Source organism: Pristiophorus japonicus, chromosome 16, assembly GCF_044704955.1.
Source record: "Pristiophorus japonicus isolate sPriJap1 chromosome 16, sPriJap1.hap1, whole genome shotgun sequence".
NCBI lineage: Eukaryota > Metazoa > Chordata > Chondrichthyes > Pristiophoridae > Pristiophorus > Pristiophorus japonicus.
Window position 1 is genome coordinate 54,753,855 of NC_091992.1, and position 13,230 is coordinate 54,767,084.

Below are 13,230 nucleotides of genomic sequence, written 5' to 3' on the forward strand. Positions count from 1 at the left end.
GCCAGACATCCCCTCCCCGCCCCGGACGGACAGACGCCCCTCCCCACCCCGGACGGACAGACGCCCCTCCCCGCCCCGGACGGACAGACGCCCCTCCCTGCCCCGGACGGACAGACGCCCCTCCCCGCCCCAGACAGGCGCCCCTCCCCGCCCCAGATAGGCGCCCCTCCCCGCCCCAGACAGGCGCCCCTCCCTGCCCCAGACAGGCGCCCCTCCCAGCCCCAGACAGATGCCCCTCCTCCCTGCGTTATTGCAGCAGGCAGCTTAGAATCACCCTGAAAGATACTAATGGTTCTGACCCTGGGAACTGTGTTTATGGCCAACGGGGAAGTCATGTGAGCGTAAATCCCATTCCGCCAACTTTACGCTGGGCGTCTGCCAACATGAAGAATCCCAACCGTAAGGTGCAACACAAGGAACGGCCACTGAGAGTGACTGGATCCCAGCAAGTGAGTGCAATGGGGGCAGCACAGCACAGGAGACAGGGCGAGGCAGTAGATGTGACGTAGGTGCAAGAGACCAGGTGCAGGGTGACGGATATGATGATATTCAAAAGTTATTTCCTGCAGATAATTCACAACCTAGCCCAGCATGAAGAAATAATTCCACGTAAAATATTTGCTTTGCATACCCAAGCACTCCTACTTACTTGTCAATACAAAGGATGCTAATTTGTGTCTTAATGCAACACGTTCTCTCTGGTTTAGAAGCCTAGAAGCGATCTCCCACCCAACAGCTTGTGACTCAGGTGCCTATTAGAAGGCGCCTGTCACACAAGGCAAACATATTTCAAAATGAAAACATCGGCAATGCTCCACCTAAAACAAGTTTCAGCCTTGCATAATGACAGAGGCATTTGGGAGTCTTGTGACAGCACGGAGGCAGGTGTGGCGTTGACATGACTCAGGGGCACCAAGACCACAGAGGCATATCACGCCTGTGTTAACTAATACCTCACGTCACTGAACCACCTCAGGTCACAAACACCCAGAACAATTTCCCAACAACTGTTATCTAAAATCACAGACCTTCCCACTTTCGTCTTTGAAAGCGGTGCTTTCTATTATGCACTCTCGTTACTGAGCCTCCTGTCAGTGGAAACAGTATCTCTTTATTTACTCTATCAAAACCCTTCATCATTTTGAATACCTCTATTAACTCTCCGCTTATCCATCTCCGCTCTGAGGAGAACTTGAAGAGCAACTTAAAAAGCTCCAATTGCTAGATTTACATAGCCTGTCCTACCCTCCTAGGAGCAGTATGGGTAAAGTCTACTATCACAAATCTCTTTACAAACTTGCCTCTAAATATTTTATTCATTTTACACTTGCAGAATTTACGACAGAGTTTTCGAAGCCCCAACAGAATTAATTCTTTTGACTAATACTTTTTTTAGTCTGCAACAATCACTATCAATCCTCAATTAGGTAATGTTTGATTTTACATTCTGTAGCACATATATGTAAAATCTGTCACAAATGAAAATATGCATTAAACATAGATTCATAGGTATGGATACATTTTGTTTGGAACTGCTCTTGTGAAGTGACTTGGCACATTTTAGTACATTAAAGGCGTTATATAAATGCAAGTTGTTGTTGTTAAAGGACAATGGCCCTGAATTCACAGCCCCTTCAGCCACGTACGAGGTGCACACGCACCCGTACGGGCCACGCAAGTTCTGGGTTTAAGAATGCGACGAGCAGGCGCCTAAACCCGGAACTTGCAATTTGCCAAAATCCACTGGACAGATAGCACGCATCCGGAAGTAAAGGGCCCCCGCGGGTGGAGAGTTGGGCTATTCGCCCAACTCTTGCCCAGCAAATGTCCATCAAATTTTTACAACTGAATAGCGCAACACATTTAAAGTACAGAAAAATACATTAAAAAAATAATTTAAACATTTAAAATCCTGTTAAATAAGGTAAGCTTATTTTTAGATCCTTTAAAATATGTACATTTATTTTTCAAAAAATTAAAATTTTGTTTTCAATAATTAATTAAATTCCATTTTTATTAATTTGAAATATGTAATTTTTAAAAATTTATTTTCAGTGTTTGTGTGTTTTGGGGGGTATTCCCATTCATACTTATCGTGGTTCCCTACATTCGGAATTAGCATAAGTATGAATGGGGATCCCCCTACTCTGATAGGTTGGGTGGGCCCACGTAATCCCAGTGATGCATACTAAGTCCTTACGCTGCTGGGATAGGTGGGCCCCTATGCTGGGCCCCAGGTCCGCAAGTGGGGATAAATGGTTCATTCTCTGGTTGGCAACCAGTAACTAGTGGGGTGCCACAGGGATCAGTGCTGGGACCCCAACTATTTACAATCTAAATAAACGACTTGGAAAAAGGGACAGAGCGTAACATAGCCAAGTTTGCTACAAAGATGGGAGGAAAAGCAATGTGTGAGGACACAAAAAATCTGCAAAAGGACATAGACAGGCTAAGTGAGTGGGCAAAAATTTGGCAGATGGAGTATAATGTTGGAAAGTGCGAGGTCATGCACTTCGACAGAAAAAAAATCAAAGAGCAACTTATTATTTAAATGGAGAAAGATTGCAAAGTGCTGCAGTACAGCGGAACCTGGGGGTACTTGTGCATGAAACACGAAAGGATAGTATGCAGGTACAGCAAATGATCAGGAAGGCCAATGGAATCTTGGTCTTTATTGCAAAGGGGATGGAGTATAAAAGCAGGGAAGTCTTGCTACAGCTATACAGGGTATTGGTGAGGCCACACCTGGAATACTGCGTGCAGTTTTGGTTTCCATATTTATGAAAAGGATATACTTGCTTTGGAGGCAGTTCAGAGAAGGTTCACTAGGTTGATTCCGGGGATGAGGGGCTTGACTTATGAGGAAAGGTTGAGTAGGTTGGGCCTCTACTCATTGGAATTCAGGAGAATGAGAGGTGATCTTATTGAAACATATATTATGAGGGGGCTTGACAAGGTGGATGCAGAGAGGATGTTTCCACTGATAGGGGAGACTAGAACTAGAGGGCACGATCTTAGAATAAGGGGCCACCCATTTCAAACAGAAATGAGGAGGAATTTCTTCTATGAGGGTTGTAAATCTGTGGAATTTGTTGCCTCAGAGAGCTGTGGAAGCTGGGACATTGAATAAATTTAAGACAGAAATAAACAGGAGATAAGGAGTTATGGGGAGTGGGCGGGGAAGTGGAGCTGAGTCCATGATCAGATCAGCCATGATCTTATTGAATGGCGGAGCAGGCTCGAGGAGCCGTATGGCCTACTCCTGCTCCTATTTCTTATATTCACGAAGACGCTCACTACCACTTTCTCAAGGACAATTAGGGATGGGTAATAAAGGCTGGCCTTGCTATGATGCCCACATCTCAGGAACAAATATTTTAAAAGCAGGTCGCTTGACCTGCATCATTTGCACTGGACTCAATATTCACTCCCTGCTCTAGCAATACACTGTGGCTGGAAGTGCGGGCTATCTACAGCAGGGGTGGGCAATTATTTGGGCTGGAGGGCCACTTAACAAGTTTTGGTGAGCTGTTGAGAACCGCCCACCAATCGCGTGGTCCCCGGAGGCCGCTCCCCGGCTCCTGCCGCTGGAAGAGATACTGCGCATGCGTGGCTGCATCATACCGAGAAAAAAAAGAGGGAACATTGCATAAACATTAACATTACATAAACATAAATCCAACTAGTAGGCAGATGCCATCTTACATACACAACATGTATTCATACTTCTTAAAAATGAATCAAAGATAAAAGTTGAAAATATTGTGGTAGCTTCGGGTCTCTGTAATTGTGTGAAATAGATCTCTACCCTCTTTAGAGCCTGTGTTAGCATCAATTGCTTACCTCAGTCATCCTTATATCCCTCTGCAAAAGTTACTAATACCGTTCCAATTGGTGCCAGATGAGAACTCCCCTGCTGTCGTACTCTGGATACCGGGAGAGGAAAGATGCCGGTCACTTTCTTCAGTAAAGTGTTGTGGAGATGAGCAGCCATGACGCCGTCTAAAATAGATGGGGTATCTTTTAGTGCGCAGTGCATTCTGGGACGTCCGCCATTGGGGTCCAGAATCAAAGAATGGGTTCTTTTAAGATCCGGCCAGGGAAAATCGCTTTTGCGAATTATTCATTTGAATGAAGTATTATTATGGTTTTTCTTGGCTGCAGTTCGATTATGTCTCTGACCCATGAGAAGTGAAAGTGGATAGACGAATGTACAGCTCAAGCTCCGGCTCGCGTTCTATTTCTGTCCCATCCAGCCGGCCGGACAGAATGACTTGGCGGGCCTGATATGGTCCGCGGGCCGTATTTTGCCCACCACCGATCGATCCACAGGATGCATTGTAGCAGCTCATCAGCACCTACGAGCTCTGTGACCTCTGCCATCAAGAATGACAGGCAGCAATATCGTGGGACTACCATCAACCCCAAGTCATGCACCTCCTAACTTGGATGTATATTACCATTCCTCCATTGAGGTAGATCTTGACTTTGTACGATAGAGTACAGTGAGTCGGCAGCCCGATATACAGCTCTCCCGATTTTAATTTCCATTGAAGTCAATGGGAGCGATGGAAAACGGCTGCTGATTCGCTATCAGACGTTTTACTCTATCGCACAAAGCCAATATCGACCCCACTATTCGTTCAAGTCCTGTGTCGGTGCACATGGACCAAAAGGATGGAGTACACAAGCACAAGGGTGGAAGGTGCGAGAGACCATTTGGGTTGAATTTCAACTGCAGGACAAACAAAAATCAGAAATTCATCGATAAGCATAGCAAGAGAACAGAAAAACAAGCTGGGAAAAAATCCATCACACTGCAAACTGCACTCAAAAAGTGTCAAAAATCTAAATTTCCTTTGGGTAGTATCACTTGGAAGGCTGCTAATACCTGTGCAATCGTAGGTCTTGATTCAGTGCCTTCAATATAAAAGAACAATATTGCGAATTATTTAAATAAAATCTCCATCCCCAATCGCTTAGATACGGCCTGATTGTGAAGGACAGTAATTGTCCCATGAATTTGATGGGATGACAGCCTGAGAAAACGATAGGAGAATGATCAGTGCTCTTTGTTCCACATGTATACACGTCTGACCGAGAGGGTTGCTAGGCAACCGATTCCCAGGATTTTGCCGATATTCATCATAGGCAGATCCTCGAAATCGAGGAAGACTTGCTTCCAATCTTAGGTGACTGAACAATCCAATACGGAATTACAATAGGTGGGACAGACAATGGTTGAAGGAAAGGATGGGTGGAACTGGTTTGCTGCACACTCCTTCCGCTGCCTGCGCTTGATTTCTGCCTGTTCTTGGCGATGAGACCCGAGGTGCTCAGCGCCCTCCCGAATGCTCTTCCTCCACTTTGGGCGGTCTTTGACCAGGGACTCCCAGGTGTTGGTGGGGATGTTGCATTTTATCAAGGAGGCTTTGACGGCGTCCTTGAAATGTTTCTTCTGCTCACCTAGGGCTTGCTTGCTTTGGGAGTCTTGTATCAGGCAGGCGAAAAATGGCGCCCGACCAACGGAGCTGGTCGAGTGTGGTCAGTGCTTCGATGCTGGGATGTTGGCCTGATCGAGGACACTAACGTTGGTGCATCTGTCCTCCCAGGGGATTTGCAGAATCTTATGGAGATATCGGTGGTATTTCTCCAGCGATTTGCGGTGTCTACTGTATATGGTCTACATCTCTGAGCCATATTGTTATACAATATTGTTACAATACAACATTATACGATACTGTTATACAATGAGCTGCACTAACTGTATATGAATGCCCCTTGGCTGTTCAAATCTCTGGTTCTCACCCACCTTCAGCGAAGAACCTATACTTGTCTCGTCACCTCAAACATTTCCCCCCCCCCCTCCCCCCACCCCCACTCTCCTTCTCACCTTGGAACTCAGCCCAATGAAGAAATTGTGGGTACAAAGTCATTTTTTACAGAAATAAAAAATAAATTATTTCTTTACTCATGAAAATCTGGCCCCGTCATTTTGTTGTGAAAACTGGTGACAATTGCTGTGCTCATCATAAAACCAATATATTTCCCCAGCAATTGTCTTCCTTTCTAATATCTCTTCTCCTGAAAGCCGTAACTGCTGGCCACTTTTTGGTACCTCGCCTTTCTTCAACTTTGAGCCTAGACACAAGCTTTCCAACTGTGAAGTACATCACAGTGGGGCCAGATTCTGCCCACCCGATATCGGCACAAATACACACATATACACATATACACTTTCCAGCAGAGATCACTGGATAGCAATCAGGAGCATCATCATCATAGGCAGTCCCTCGGAATCGAGGAAGACTTTCTTCCACTCTTAGCATGAGTTCTTAGGTAGCTGTACAGTCCAATATGAGAACCACAGTCTCTGTCACAGGTCGGACAGATAGTCGTTGAGGGAAAGGGTGGGCAGGGAGCCTGGTTTGCCGCATGCTCCTTCCGCTGCCTGTGCTTGATTTCTGCATTCTCTCGGCAACGATACTCGAGGAGCTCAGCGCCCTCTCGAATGCACTTCCTCCACTTAGGGCAGTCTATGGCCAAGGACTCCCAGGTGTCAGTGGGGATGTCGCACTTTATCAGGGAAGCTTTGAGGGTGTCCTTGTAACGTTTCCACTGCCTGCCTTTGGCTCGTTTGCCGTGGACGAGTTCCGAGTAGAGCGCTTGCTTTGGGAGTCTCGTGTCTGGCATGCGGACTATGTGGCCTGCCCAGTGGAGCTGATCAAGTGTGATCAGTGCTTCAATGCTGGGGATGTTGGCCTGGACGAGGACGCTAATGTTTGTGCGTCTGTCCTCCCAGGGGATTTGCAGGATCTTGCGGAGACATCGCTGGTGGTATTTCTCCAGAGACTTGAGGTGTCCACTGTACATGGTCCACAACTCTGAGCCATACAGGAGGGCGGGTATTACTACGGCCTTGTAGACCATGAGCTTGGTGACAGTTTTGAGGGACTGACCTTCAAACACTCTTTTCCTCAGGTGGCCGAAGGCTGCACTGGCACATTGCAGGCGGTGTTGGATCTCATCATCAATGCCTGCTCTTGTTGATAGGAGGCTCCCAAGATAGGGGAAGTGCTCCACGTTGTCCAGGGCCATGCCGTGGATCTTGATGTTTGGGGGGCAGTGCTGTGCGGCGAGGGCAGGCTGGTGGAGGACCATTGTCTTACTAATGTTTAGCGTAAGGCCTATGCTTTCATACGCCTCGGTAAATACGTCGACTATGTCCTGGAGTTCAGCCTCTGTGTGTGCACAGACGCAGGCATCGTCCGCGTACCAAAGCTCGACGACAGAGGTTAGAGTGGTCTTGGACCTGGCCTGGAGACAGCGAAGGTTGAACAGCTTCCCACTGGTTCTGTAGTTTAGCTTCACTCCAGCAGGGAGCTTATCAACTGTGAGGTGGAGCATGGCAGCAAGGAAGATTGAGAAGAGGGTTGGGGTGATGATGCAGCCCTGCTTGACCCCGGAACGGACATGAATTGGGTCTGTGATGGATCCATTGGTAAGGATCACAGCTTGCATGTCATCGTGGAGCAGGCGGAGTATGGTGACGTACTTTTGGGGGCATCCGAAACGGAGGAGGACGCTCCATAGATCCTCGCGGTTGACAGTGTCGAAGGCCTTTGTAAGGTCGACGAAGGCCATGTATAAGGGCTGATGCTGTCCCTGCATTTTTCCTGCAGCTGTTGCGTTGCAAAGATTATGTTCGCTGTGCCCCAAAGGGGACGAAATCCGCACTGCGACTCCGAGAGAAGCTCCTCGGCCATGGGAAGAAGACAATTGAGGAGGACTCTAGCAACGACTTTCCCAGTGGTTTATAGCAGGGAGATTCCACTGTAGTTGCCGCAGTCGGACTTGTCTCCTTTTTTTAAGATGGTCACGATCACTGCATCTCTAAGATCTCTCGGCATGCTCTCCTCCCTCCAGATGAGAGAGACGAAGACGTGTATTCGTGCCACTAGTGCCTCTCCATCATACTTCAGTGCCTCAGCAGGGATTCCATCCGCTCCGGTAGCCTTGTTGTTTCTTAGCTGTCTTATAGCCTTTTCTTCCTCATGCAGTGTTGGAGTCTCACTGAGGTGGTGGCGGGTAGCATGTTGCGAGATGGAGTCGAGAACACTCGAGTCAAAGGCAGAGTCTCGGTTAAGGAGATCTTCGAAGTGTTCGAACTGCCTCGATATCCTTGATGAGTGTTTCCCTGTTCTTGGCCAGGAGTGGGGTGGGGACTTGGGAGTTTGGTCTGTTTGTGGCCTTGACTGCGGTAAAGAATCCTTGCACATCATGGCTGTCGGCCAGCTGTTATATCTCCTGTGCTTTCTCCATCCACCACCTGTTTTTAGGTCCCGGGTTTTTTGTTGGACTTTAGCCTTTAGCCATCTGTAATGCTGCTTTGCTGCTCCCGAGTTGGGTTGCTGTTTAAGGCTCAGAAATGCCCTGCGCTTGCAGACTATTAGTTCTTGAATCTCCTGATCATTCTCATCAAACCAGTCCTGGTGTTTCCTGGTTGAGTGACCGAGCGTCTCCTTGCAGACACTGGTTATGGAGGCCTGGAGGGCAGACCAAGCACTGTGGGCATTCTGCATCTCGGGGTCATCAAGGCACGCCAGGTTATCTGTGAGGCGCTGACTGTAAAGGGCTCTCTTAGCTGGGTCCTTAAGTGCCCCGGCATTGACTTTTTTGTGACATTGCTTCTGCTGCCCCTTTCATTTTGGGGCTACGTTGATGTCAATGATGGATCGGATTAGGCGGTGGTCCGTCCAGCAGTCGTCAACTCCTGTCATGGCACGGGTGATGAGCACATCCTTGCGATCCCTGGCTCGGATGATGACATAGTCAAGCAGGTGCCAGTACTTGGAGCGAGGGTGTTGCCATAATGCCTTGTATTTGTCCCTCTTGTGGAACAAGGTGTTGGTGATGACAAGTTCATGCTCTAGACATTTTGTCAGGATTAGGGTACCGCTGGAGTTGGCTTTTCCTACCCCCTCGCTGCCAATCACGCCTCCCCAGAGGTCTGTGTCCCTGCCAACCCTGGCGTTGAAGTCGCCGAGGAGGAACAGTTCGTCGCCCGCGGGGCTGCAGGTCAGGGACTTTTCGAGGTCGGAGTAAAAACCCTCTTTGGCCTCATCTGTTGCATTGAGTGTTGGGGCATAAGTACTGATGATTGTGGCGCACTGGTTCTGGGATAGGGTGAGACACTCTACTGATTCACCATCCCACTCTGCCCCCATCCTCCACATTAGCTCGGGGTGCTGAGGCCAATTGTAGTACCCCAACTGCCATCCTGGCTGGGCTCGGCTAGCAAAGCAATGGTCAAGCCTTCAAGAGGGAGCCGAACTGGTTCTCGGCTGAGGCAAAGATAGGGTCATATAGAGGGTAAGTGGATTAACAGTTAATGTACACATGGACAATGTGATCCCTTGGATTGGCTTTGATCGCGTGACGGGGCCGGAGAGGAATTTCCCAGAGTTTTTTTCCCCTTATTTTCTGTTCTTTTTGGTGTAGTCACTGTTGTAATGTAGGGAAGGTGACAGCCAATTTGTACACAGTAAGCTTCCACAAACAGCATGTGATAATGACCAGATCATCATTTTTCTTTTAGATTAATGTTGGCCAAAACACCAGGGAGAAATCAACACTCTCCTTCAAAATAATGCCATGGGATCTTTTACGTCCAGTTGAGAGGGAAGACATGGCTTCTGTTTTACGTCTCATCTGAAAGACGGCACCTCTGACAGTGCAGCACCTCCTCAGTACTGCACTGGAGTGTCAGTCTAGATTTATGTGCTCAAATCTCAGGAGTGGGATTTGAAACCACAACTTTCTGATTCAGAGATGAATGTTATCACTGAGTCATGGCTGACACTAGTATCAGCCAGTTTTAATTTACACTTCCCAATATCAAATGTGGAGCAGCAAATGATGCACTTAAAAAGGGCAGTGGCACTGGTGATGAGTTTAAAGGAGGTGAAATAGTTTAAAGGCAATCAAGTAAGAGGCAATATGTTGGGGTTTGGAGGATGGAAAAGAGGATGAAAAGCAAGTAAGGTATACTAGTGAGAGAATAATTACCTGCTATCTACCAAAACTGTGTTGGGGAAAGAGATGTAGGAAAGATGTTTATCAATGTGTCCAGGAATGCTGCTGAAGAGTCTAATTTCGATGCTCTCCGTGAGTAGCAAATGGATCTGAAGTTTTCAATTGGCACAAAATAACGGTTATCACAAGGATTATAATAGTTCTCGGTAATCTATTTTACAGATAAAATTCATTAAATAAATAATTGAAGACAACAACAATGTAGCCAAGTTTGCTGATGATACAAAGATGGGAGGAAAAGCAATGTGTGAGGAGGGCACACAAAATCTGCAAAAGGACATAAACAGGCTAAGTGAGTGGGCAAAAATTTGGCAGATAGAGTATAATGTTGGAAAGTATGAGGTCATGCACTTTGGCAGAAAAAAAAATCAAAGAGCAAGTTATTAAATGGAGAAAGATTACAAAGTGCTGCAGTACAGCAGGACCTGGGGTACTTATGCATGAAACACAAAAGGTTAGTATGCAGGTACAGCAAGTGATCAGGAAGGCCAATGGTATCTTGGCCTTTATTGCAAAGGGGATGGAGTATAAAAGCAGGGAAGTCTTGCTATAGCTATACAAGGTATTGGTGAGGCCACACCTGGAATACTGCGTGCAGTTTTAGTTTCCATATTTACGAAAGGATATACTTGCTTTGGAGGCAGTTCAGAGAAGATTCACTAGGTTGATTCCGGGGATGAGGGGCTTGACGTATGAGGAAAGGTTGAGTAGGTTGGGCCTCTACTCATTGGAATTCAGGAGAATGAGAGGTGATCTTATCAAAATGTATAAGATTATGAGGGGGCTTGACAAGGTGGATGCAGAGAGGATGTTTCCGCTGATAGGGGAGACTAAAACTAGAGAACATGATCTTAGAATAAGGGGCCACCCATTTAAAACTGAGATGAGTAGGAATTTCTTCTCTCTGAGGGTTGTAAATCTGTGGAATTTGCTGCCTCAGAGAGCTGGGTCATTGAATGAATTTAAGACAGAGAGAGACAGTTTCTTAACCGATAAGGGAAAAGGGGTTATGGGGAGTGTGCAGGGAAGTGGACCTGAGTCCATGATCGGATTAAATGGCAGAGCAGGCTCGAGGGGCCGTATGGCCTACTCCTGCTCCTATTTTTTATGTTCTTAAGAGATAGAGAGGCGGGAGGGAATTCCAGATCTTAGGGCCCAGGCAGCTGAAGGCAAGGTCGCCAATGGTGGAGCGGTTAAAATTGGGGATAAGCAAGAGGCTAGAGTTGGAGGAGCTCAGAGATCTTGGAGGTTTGTAGACAACGTTCCCTTTAAGCTGTGCGACCGTGCAGCAGTCTGGAGGTCCCGTGCAACCGGCTCAGTGGCTTGTGAATTAGAAAACCACGCATGCGCTGAAATTTGAATGGGCCGCGCACCCTAACAAAATTAAAGGGAACATTGGTTGTAGGGTTAAAGGAAGTTACAGAGATAGGGAGGGGAAAGGCCATGGAGGGATTTGAAAACAAGGATGACAATGTTAAAATTGAGGCATTGGCCGGATTGAGAGCCAATGTATGTCAGCGAGCACAGATGTGATGGGTAAGTGGGACTTGGTGCGAGTTAGGACACGGGCAGCAGAGTTTTGGATGAGCTCAAGTTTATGTACGGTGGAAGATGGGAGGCTGGCCAGGAGAGCATTGGAATAGTCAAGTCCAGAGGTAACAATGGCATGGATGAGGGTTTTAGCAGCAACTGATCAGAGGCAGGAGCGGAGTCGGACAATGGCACGGAGGTGGAAGTAGGCTATCTTGGCGATGGAGCGTATGTGGTCAGAAGTGCATCTTGGGGTCAAATAGTTGCGAATAGTCTGATTCAGCCTCAGACAGTTACCAGAGAGTGATGGATTGAGTACCTAAGGAACGGAGTTTATGGCTGGGACCAAAGACAATGGCTTTGGTCTTCCCGATATTTAGTTGGAGGAAATTTCTGCTTATCCAGTATTGGATGTCAAAAAAGCAATTTTGACAAATCAGATTCAGTGGAGGTCGAGAGAGGTGGTGCTGAGGTAGAGCTGTGTGTTGTCAGCGTAAGACATACTGTAAACAACTCCTACGTGGCCTTGTCAGTTTTTCCAAGTCTTTGGCCTAGAAATTGGGGAACCCTGGAAACCTGCCGGTAACATTTGGGGCCAAGATTAAGGGCTGGCGGCCGAGAGAGCGCAGACAATACCGACATTTCGGCACTGCCTGCTCATTATCATCAACATGGCGGTGATTGTCCAGTACAACGTGCCCTTTGCAGCGCTAATCTCAGAAGGAAGCCAAAGGTCGTCTCTGCCTCCTGCTTTCAAGGGAAGAAACCACCGTATCTGCTCCAAAAATATTAGCTGTCACCCAATGTTTGTGGATTTTTTTTATTTGTTTATGACATGAGTGCAGATAAAAGAGATAATATCACAGATCGTCTTCAATTGTTGCAATGGAGCTTGCCCATTGATTGATTGGTAAAATCATATAGTCAATTCGCATTGTATAATTGATGAAGACTCAATAATGACATGAAATTGGTCTTAGATAGCATATCCTGGAGCATATAATGCTGGCTCGTTATATATGTCTCTCCATATAATAAGCGAGTAACTGAAATGTCTATATTCCCTGTTGTATTACAAAGACTGCAAATGTAGTTCCCAGCAGTGAATCCTGTGGCATCTGCTCATTTATTCAAGGGTTTATAATAAATACTTGATCAGTATCCAATCTGGGAACAGGTTCTGTGGAATCTCATCATTAGGTTTAGTGATTGGTTTCCAGTTTAAGAAGATGGAATTATACTATTGACCTGTATCAACAAATGTTGGTAATTAAATGTTATAAGAGCTGCTTCAATGGAAGTGGATTGGAATTTCACTGCAAGTATTCTATTTTTTGGGGATGTTGAACAACTACTCTTTAGATTCAGTTGTTGAGTCAAGTCTTGATAAGAAATGAGTGTGTTTTTGTTGAAGGGTGAAATTATTTACTGACCCACAAACACTGTAGGCCTTCCGGAAAGCTGCCAGAAAATGCACTCTCCCCACCCCACCACTGATGGGCAAAAGTTGAAAGTTTAAAAGAAGAATCTTGGCAAAGGAGGCGTGTGAAGTTCCGGCGTCTGTCCTCATAAGTCCTGCCGGACTCCTCACGGCCGGTAATGCTG